Here is a 9,935-nt window from a genome sequence, read left to right as displayed (position 1 = left end):
GGCCGGGCCGGGGGCCCGGCAACGGGATCGCAAGCCTCGGTGTTGCTCCCGTGCCTCGCTCAGCCAGTGAGCGGGAACCGGTCCGTATGTGGGATCCGAACCCTCGGGCGGGAGCGCCGCCGCGCTCCCAAGCGGCGCACTATCCAGTGCGCCACCGGGCCGGCCCAGAAGAAACTGAATTACTAAAGGAAGGGAATATGATAATAATAACAAAACCACAGCCACAGTAATAATGTACTTAGAGAGCACTTGCTAACTGATTTAGCAGAAAATAGATTACAACCGTTTTGCAGAATTGTATAGATTCCTTCCACCTAGAGATAAAGGACTGTGCATAATAGAATGGGGAGACTCCAGAGTGCTGGATCAATCGTGAGGGAGGTGGCGCCTTGGCTACTGTCCCAGTGCCAGCTCAGGTGACCACAGACTGTGCTGGCAGCAAGATGTAATTCTAGGAGGTAAAGATGTTTCCTTTCTGTTACTGCTCTGATAACCCCTAATGTTTGAGAAAAATAAAAAAGTTATTCAATTCCTTCTTTTTATCCTTGAATTGTAGACAGTAACTCAGGAGAACTGATCGTGGCTTTGTCTAACGTTTCTTCCACATTATCCTTTTTTCTCCCACTTGAGGAGTGCAGTAGAGGAGAGTGGAGAAAAGCCTGCCATTGGGTGAGTTTTAATCTTTACTTACGTGGGTACATTACTTACCCTCCCAGTGCTTCAGGACCTTCATTTGAAAATTTCGAATAATGAGATTCCCTCCCTGGGATCATGTATGGAATAATCGCTATACCCAGAGCCGTTTATAAGCACTTTGTGTGTATTAACTTGTTTAACTCTTACCACAATTCTATGAGGACAGAACTATTAGTAATCTTGTATACAGAGGAAACTGAAGTTAAGTAATTTGCCCAAGTTTGTCTTATTAGCAATCCCTTATTCACTTTGCTGTACTTATCCAGAGGTAGGTATGGTGAGAGGATTAAACAATCTCTGTGGCTTTAGGATAAAATAATCTCTGATCTACTATCATAAAATAACCATGTAAAACTCATAGATTCATATTGACAATGTTGAAATTTACCTGAGCCCTGTGATCCTGGAAAACAGCAGTGGTTAAAGAAATATCCCCAAACTCTTTGTGTTCCCAATATGAGTTTATTACAAAGAACTATCCTTCTCCATATGACTTAAATGAGACTTAGGGATTCTTCTCTTGTTTACCTATGATATGTCCAGGTACAAACCCTTCAAATCGTTACTACCTGTCTCATAAATGACTAGCTGAACTGCTTGTACCCATGGAATGAAAATCTGAACAAAGTGCTTGTTAATCAAACATTGGTTAGGATTCTCTCCTTCCCCCAGGCCCCTGGATGTGACCTACCTTCAGCCTGAGCTAGCATGAGGCCCCCTCTTAACATTCCCTCCTGAGAAGAGGCTGGCTTTAGGATAAAACAATCTCTAATCTACTATCACATCAGCCACCCCACCCTTTCCTTCACCATCCCACACCAGATTGATTCTAGCCTTGTTTACTCCTCCCTAGAGAAGAAAAACCCACTTTGCCTAACCCCTGAGACACTTGAAGGCTGATTATTTTCCCTATGCAGGAGTCTCTCTCCTCTTATTACAATAATCCCTTCCTTCCCCCAGCTCCACCCCTTGTGTCAATCCTTTCAAGTAAAGTCTTTCCTGATCTATATCTGGATTTGGCTGGGTTTTTGTTTGTTCTCCTTTTTTTTTTTTGGTGGCTGGCTGGTAACAAGGATCAGATGGAACCCTGGACCTTGGTGAGATTTGGTTTTATTTGACAGCTCCTGGCTAATATCAGTAAATATTGGCTTTTATTATTAATAGAAGTAGTGGTAGTAGTATTGTTTCCTTGCATCCTCTTCTTTTGTTCTGTGCTAAAACTGGGCCCATATAGGCAGGATGCAGTGGGAGAACCATCTTGCTCTCTATACTTGATAGGGGTACATCAGTCTTGGTCCCAGAAGGAAACAGATGCATAATCAGACCCCGGATCACTTGAAGAGGATTTAGTTACTACTTACCAAGGTGCGGCTGGTGCAGGAGAACCACAAGTGATAGGCTATAGAGTCTACAGCTTCTCTAGGTTTGAGGGAAGAGCAGAAGGGAGATGCTATCAGAATGTGGAAGGACAGTGTCATGTAGAGCAGGCCAACCGGAGAGCAGCCTTGATGGTCAGCCAATGAAATGACCCTGTCAACCTGGATGAGGGGAATGATATTCAACCTTACCCTCTTCCCTCTCTTGGATCTTCTGCTGTGGCATTCCTGTGACTAAATCCCACAGAAAGTCAGAGGGCAAAGGAACCCTGTTCATGTAATTCACACAAGTGAGCCTCCTGGGGCAGAAAGCCAGATGGGGAGTGGAGACCTGGAGAGACAAATGGAAAATCCCTATCACGAAGGAGTTCATAGGCTTGTGTCTTAGACTAGGTTCCCTGAAAACAGATTCTGAGACAAAGAGTTCACGCAGAAGGTGTGTTAAGATGTACTCTCAGGAGATACACTTGTCAGGAAGTGAGGAAGGCAGGATTGGGACCCAAGGAGAAGCTGACTCACCACAGAGTAGCAAGCCCAGACTTTAGCCCATTCACTGAGGAGCTCTGGAGCCCTTCAGATTCGTCCCCCAGTTGAGGCCATGGGGCCAGTCCTTTGTGTCCAGGTATCAGACACTCAGGGCTATGGCTGAGCAGTTCCTGTGCTCTGGGGAAGTTCCAAGGGAGGGATGCAGTGTGAGCCTTTAGCCCCTTCAGGATGAGTGCAGGGATCTGGGTGGAGCACCACAGGAGCCACTGCAGCAGGTATAAGGGACAAGGTAATTGTAGACATGATGACCAGGGACAAATAAAACACTGACTGCGGAAATCGTAGGATACACTGCTGAGGAAAACATGGCTGAGTTGGTGAAAACCACTGAAAAGTGTAAAATTAGATGCTGAAAGGCATTTGAAAGAATTCAAGTTTCATTCGTGGCTAAAAAGTGACAAAAAACATAACACCTGTGAATAAAAACAAAAAGAAATGGGTACTTCCTTAACATGGCAAAATATCTATATCTATATCTCCTTCTAATAGCTAAAATCATGCTTACTGGGAAACATCAAACTCCTTCACATTAAAGTCAAGGACATGACAAAGATGTCCATGTTCACCATGATCATCTAACATTGTGCTGGAGGTGGTAGCTATGTGACATAACAAGAAAAGAAATAAGAGGTACAAACATAGAAAAGGAGAAGTAAATTTTTCACTAGAAGTATAAAAAAATATTTTTCACCTATCAGATTCAAAGATGAGAATATTTTATAATAGACTCTGTGGTTCGTTGTGTGGGGAAACAGTTGTTCAAATACAGTGGTAGTGGGCCAGTAAATGACTATAGCCCTCTCTGGGAGACAATCTAGCTACAGCTCTTAACATTAAGTACATGCATACCCTTTCACTAGTGCAGGCAAAGACAAATATATGAGGAAATTAACTTCAGCTTAATTTTATGATAGCAAAGAAAGCAAACTAAATGTCCACCAATATAGACTGATTAAATAAATTATATTCCAATTATGTGATGAAATGCTATACAACTTGTAGAATGAATGAAGTAGGTTAGTACTAATAAAAAATGACTGTCAAGGGGGCTGGTCGGTTAGCTTGGTTGGTTAGAGCACAGCCTTGTAACACCAAGGTCAAGGGTTCGGATCCCCATACTGGCTAGCTGCCAAACAACAACAACAACAAAAATTTAAAAATGATTGCCAAGAAATGTTGTTGGATAAAAATTATCAAGATACAGAAAAATGTGTATGCTATGCTATTTTTGTTTTTTTTAAAAAAATCAACTTACATGCATAGACAGTCTTAGGAAGATTATAGAAGAAATCTAGTAAAGGAGATTAGAGCAGGGTATTTGGGAGGATAGGATATGAAAGAAACATTTTTTATTACATTGTTTTGTACCTTTTGAGTTTTGTGTTTATTTAAAAAGTAATGTAGATAGTCAATCAAAATAGAAAAAAAAAGTAATGTAAATGAGTAAATGGACAAAAGATATGGATCCAAGTCAAGTAAGTATTTGAGAAAACACAACTGACAACAAATTTCTATAAACAGCAACTACAAGAAAGAACAACAAAATAACCAATTACCATTCCCAAAAATGAGAGGGAAGGAAGAAATAAGGGAAACTGCGTATTAATAATCATCTATAAGAGATTGTGTTAAAGATGAATTATAGACATTTATCCCCCTGCAGCCTATAGCTATGAGGGGAAGGGGAAATTCCTTTTGTGTTTTGTGTTTAATAACCACTTTTTGGGTAAGAAAAATAGCTATTACCACATTTTCTGAAATGTAACCAATTTTTGACTTCATGGACGGAATTCAGATATGGGCCAGGCTTGTAAGGTCTTGTCTTGCAATGGGCCTGGGGCAAACATAAACATACCCCACTCCTGAGCAGGTTAGCAGGTATCTCTCAGTCTCTCGGCCCAGTCTCCCAGTCTCCAGCAGTTGCAGAGAGTCACACTTAGGCTGGGGTGTGGCTGGACACACCAGGAGCTATGCACCAACAAAGGGACAATGACCTCTGTTGCTGTCTTGTTTTCTTTTCTTTTTTTTTTTTTTATAAAGATGATATTTTTAAGTCAGAGGTAACAGGTTTTGCAGAAGGATTTGGTAATGGAGATTGGAGAGAGGAGCAAACTCCAAGGTTGTCCTCAGCGATTGAAAAGATGAAGTTGCTTTTATTTATTTATTTTTTTTTTAAAAGGATGACCGGTAAGGGGATCTCAACCCTTGGCTTGGTGTTGTCAGCACCACGCTCAGCCAGTGAGCAAACCGGCCATCCCTATATAGGATCTGAACCCGTGGCCTTGGTGTTATCAGCACCGCACTCTACCGAGTGAGCCACAGGCCGGCCCTGCTGTCTTGTTTTCTGTGGCAAGCATGAGTGTGTCTTGTATGGCTCAGAGACAAAGGGACTTGGCACAAAGGGACAGAGGGCCTTGGCACAAAGCAGTCTGAGATAGGTGACAGCTGCCTAGACCCTGGAGATGTTGGAGGCCACCTGGGTGAAATTGAGTTGGAGGGTAGCCCCTCCCACTTAAAAAAGGGGGAAATGCCATTGCCTTGCACACCAGGTTGAACCTGGTCACTCACTGGACAGTCCTTACTGTTGATCTTCACAGGGCTTAATAGAGATCCCTAACTTTCAAAGTCTTTTAGTACCATGCTTTTGATGCCCTCTCAAGACTCAAGGGAGCCAAGAAAAGGTTATAAAATAGTACTGTGTGGGCCGGCCCGTGGCTCACTCGGGAGAGTGTGGTGCTGATAACACCAAGGCCCCGGGTTCGGATCCCATATAGGGATGGCCGGTTAGCTCACTTGGGAGAGCGTTGTGTTGACAACACCAAGTCAAGGGTTAAGATCCCCTTACCGGTCATCTTTAAAAAAAAAAAAAAATAGTACTGTGTTTTATCAATCCTATTCCTTAACTTATACTTTTCTTTTTTTAAGAGAATATTTATTAGGCAACCACCTAGCAGGTATATACCGCTTTCTCAGAGTTCATCTTTTTTTTTTTTTTTTTGGCAGCTGGCCAGTGCAAGGATCCAAACCTGTGACCTTGGTGTTATAAGGGTGAGTTCTTACCAACTTATGCCTTTTAATGGAGGCCACTTTTTGATGACTGGAATGTAAATCACACAGGTATGCCTCGATAAGTTTAGGATATAGTTTTTTTTTTTTTTTTTGTTTTGTTTGTTTTTTAATAAAAGATGACCAGTAAGGGGATCTTAACCCTTGACTTGGTGTTGTCAACACCACGCTCTCCCAAGTGAGCTAACCGGCCATCCCTATATAGGGATCCGAACCCGTGGCCTTGGTGTTATTAGCACCACACTCTCCCAAGTGAGCCACGGACTGGCCCAAAGTATAGTTTTAATAGTATGTATTGCAGGGGTCTCTATAAGCAATGGTTTCTACTATCTAACTTCAGTCAGAAGGAATGGCTCAAGGGTCAATTGTTGCCTTCCCTGGACTTTCACCAGAATTTAAATAATGCTATGCAGCAGATCAAGTGATGGAGGTGCCTGGCTGTCCATTTTGCAGCTAATTCACTCTGATAGGCAGGAAATGATGTTGCTCAGAATCAAATGTTCCACTGGAGTGTTACTGGACTTTTTCTATGGCTGATTGCAAAATTGATGAGACCTGCTCTGAGAATTTTCCAGGTCATGCTTCTGTATGCCAGATTCTGGCCAAGCATTATTTCTAGGAAGATGAGTTCCATGCAATTCTGCAGACTTGTGCATTTCTTCAGGGATTCCAGCCAGGTACTAGAATGGAGGCAAAGGTGTTTCTGGAGGGAAACTCTGGCTTAGCCCAGATATTCTGCCGTCTACCTTCCCTCAGAGCAGAGTTCTCTGCAGGTTCTCATCCTGCCTAATAGAATGTCTGCCTTGCCACCTGCTTGCTTGATGGACAAGATTTGTGTATTTTCCATCAGTCAGCAAGACAAAGTCCTAACAGTCTAGGTTCTAGTTAGAGAATACCTTGAATTGTCAATTATTTTACTCCTTTTAAAAGCTAAGCAGAGAAAAACGACATTTAGTCAAGATTGTATAAGGGATATGTAATCCATCTACTTTTGGTGAATTTTAAGATCTATCAATAGATTATGTTACAGCACCATAAAGCTATATATTTACGTGACATTTAGTTCTCTCCAGAGTCCCCATTACTAAATTTATATTGTATGTGATGGGTTTATTTTATTTTAGGGTTTAATATTAGAGGGGAAAAAAAATCCCTTCTGAAAAACTGGTTTCCTTATTTCCCATCCGAAGAGTTATGCTACCCATTGTATCACCTTTCTTTTTCTGGTTGGCAGGAATAGAATTAATAATCATTCATAGTTAACATATTCGCCTTTGTGGCTACAGCATATGCTTCCTCCTTTTTATGACTTTAGTATTATATTTCTGTTCCCTTAAATATATTAGATAGGTGTCTCTTGTCGGTATCCATTATGTTGGGGAAATTAATCTGTAAGGGTGAAATTCCTGGATCAAAGGGCAAAAACATTTCGTAGGTTCTTTGATGTATATGGTCCAGTTGTTTTCCTAAAATATCATTCTGATTGATAGTTCTACCATCACTATATATAAACTCATACATTTTGGAATCTTGGCTATAAAATATATTCATTTTTGGGCCGGCCCGTGGCTCACTCGGTAGAGTGCGGTGCTGATAACACCAAGGCCCCGGGTTCGGATCCCACATAGGGATGGCCGGTTCGCTCACTGGGTGAGCGTGGTGCTGACAACACCAAGTCAAGGGTTAAGATCCCCTTACCGGTCATCTTTAAAAAAAAAAAAATGTCTTAGGGGGCTGGCCAGTTAGCTCAGTTGGTTAGAGCATGGTGCTGATAACACCAGCGTTCAACGATCCAATCCCTGTACTGGCCAGCCGCCAAAAAAAGTGACTTAGGTATAATAGAATTAATGTAAAGTAGGCTTACAGTTTAAAAAGAGCAATAGTGAGATTGGGGATTTATAATAATATCAGCTCTTCTCCATGAACAAAGTAGGTCTCCATTGACTTAGTCTTCTCTAATGACTACTTTCCATGAAGTGTTCCAATTTTCAAAAATTTTTATAAGATTTGTTTTTAGATGCCTTATGTTTTTGTTGCTTCTGTAAAGGTCCCCTTTTCTTTCTGAATTCTGTTAGTATACAGAAATGCAATTCACTTCTGGTGTGTGGTTCCGTTTGATCTTATAATCCAATCAATGATATTGTTAAATCCTATTATCAAGTTTAAGTATTTGTTGGGTTTGTATATCTATGAGGCAATTATCTGTGAATACTGACAATTTGTTTCTTCCTTTCCTATCTTATATCTTCTACATCTTTTTCTTGTGTCATTATACTGTTTCTATTCATTACTGAATAAAAGTGGTGATATTAGACTTCCTTGTCTCAAGGCCCATCTCAGGGGGAGACCTTTCAACCTTTTACCCTTAAGTATGTTTGTTGTAGAGTTTTAATACCCTTTATCAGGTAAGAAAACATTCTCCTATTTTTAGTTTGTAGAATTATTATTATTATTATTATTAATTTATTTATTTTATTTTTACTGGCCATCCCTATATAGGGTTCTGAACCCGTGGCCTTGGTGTTATCAGCACCACACTCTCCCCAGTGAGCCACGGGCCGGCCCCAGTAGAATTTTTAAAACAGCTATTGCTATTGCCCATGGGAAAGACCCTTCATGCCTTTCATGCCCGAACTTTTTTTGTTTTTGTTTTTGAACTATTTTAATGCCGGAATGAAGAAAAATCTGCTAATTCCACAGCTAGTTACGTAGAGTCTGGGGTTTCAGAATTTCCTGTTAAGCTGGAAACTCTCCATGAGGCAGATAAAAAATTCAGAAATCGTGGATGTGCATTTGTAGAAACATCACAAACGCTTGAACTGCATTTGGGACGGTGGAGCCCAGATCCCTTTGGGATCGCGGCCCTGGGGGAAGCCAGGCACGCCCATCCCAGTTATCCAATCAAACGCTAGTGTGGGCGTGGCCTGAAGGGATTTGGCAAATGCAAAGTCCCACATCCCTCACTGAATCAACAAGGGTGAGGTCCCGGGTGGGCCTGATTCAATCAGCTGGGCGAGATATAAGTTCTCCTTTGCAGGGGAAGTGCCCAGCTGCCTGGCAGGGTTGACGTTCAAGACCGACTCCAGGAACATAGACTCCACCATGGAGTGCGGAGCTGCCCGGGACGTAAAGGCCCAGAAGCTGCTGGAGGAGGAGAGCGCGCAGAGGAGCGGTCCAAGGATCACTTGAGACCCTTTAGTTGCTCTAAACCAACTTTCTTTACCAAACAGTCAGCCTACTGTTACCCTTTGGTCGCTTCTGTTCTGAATGTTGTTGGCAAACATGCAGAATGGCCTCAGGAGTGTGAGACTGACTCATCTGGTGACTGACCTGCATTATCTGCAGCTGGTGGCTGATTGCAAAATGGACAATTAAGGATTAAGACATCAAATCACAGGAAATTAATGTGAAGCACTACTGACTATAAAACCCATATAATTGCTAACATTCCTCTTTTTTTGTCATACACGTGCATCCTGCTTTTCTCTGTTATTCTATCCAGCAGAAGACCACACCCAGAACAAACAGAAGGCTGTCTGTCTCTGCCATCAGAGAATGACAAGGGTCACTGGCAGACAAGAAAATGGAAGTAAATTCAATGAAATAAGATTCTGGTGCTGATGATAAAGAAAAATGGCATCATGTTAATTTTATAAATACCCATAGTCTGTCTCTAGCACTGGCAGAGCAGGAATCTGAATTTTTGTTGCCTCCAAAGAGTGGTTTCTTTATGGCAAAATAATTTCTCTGTGAATGTTTTCTGTGAGTTAGAAATTCATGTAACTATTTCATATGGATTCATTATTGATTTGGATGATATGGCTTCTTAGAATATAAAATTGAAGCATAGGGCCGGCCCGGTGGCGCACTGCTACAGTGCGCCGCTTGGGAAGCGCGGCAGCGCTCCCGCCGAGGGTTCAGATCCCACATGCAGACCTGCCGCTCACTGGCTCAGCGAGGTGCGGGGAGCAATGCCGGGGTTTGCGATCCCGTAGCCGGTCCCGGTCCGGTACGGGCGCGACACTGAGGGTTGCGATCTGTGGCCGGTCACGAAAAAAGACAAAAAAAGGAAAAAAAAAAAATAATAATAATTTTGGGCCGGCCCGTGGCTCACTCGGGAGAGTGCGGTGCTGATAACACCAAGGCCCCGGGTTCGGATCCCATATAGGGATGGCTGGTTCGCTCACTGGCTGAGCGTGGTGCTGACAACACCAAGTCAAGGGTTAAGATCCCCTTACCGGTCATCTTTAA

The 9,935-nt window shown here is 42.3% G+C and overlaps 1 long non-coding RNA gene across 1 annotated transcript; it reads right to left on the bottom strand.

The window, feature by feature from the left end:
* Positions 1 to 1,790: 1,790 nt before the first annotated feature.
* LOC103597322 lies at positions 1,791 to 2,398 on the bottom strand. The gene is made up of 2 exons (XR_551102.1): positions 2,265 to 2,398; positions 1,791 to 2,115 (listed from the first exon to the last, which is right to left on the bottom strand). It is a non-coding gene; the product is annotated as an uncharacterized LOC103597322 (long non-coding RNA).
* Between the last annotated feature and the right edge of the window lie 7,537 nt (positions 2,399 to 9,935).

Source organism: Galeopterus variegatus, unplaced genomic scaffold (assembly GCF_000696425.1).
Source record: "Galeopterus variegatus unplaced genomic scaffold, G_variegatus-3.0.2 Scaffold2280, whole genome shotgun sequence".
Classification (NCBI taxonomy): Eukaryota; Metazoa; Chordata; class Mammalia; order Dermoptera; family Cynocephalidae; genus Galeopterus; species Galeopterus variegatus.
This window is presented reverse-complemented; position numbering and strand designations above follow the sequence as displayed.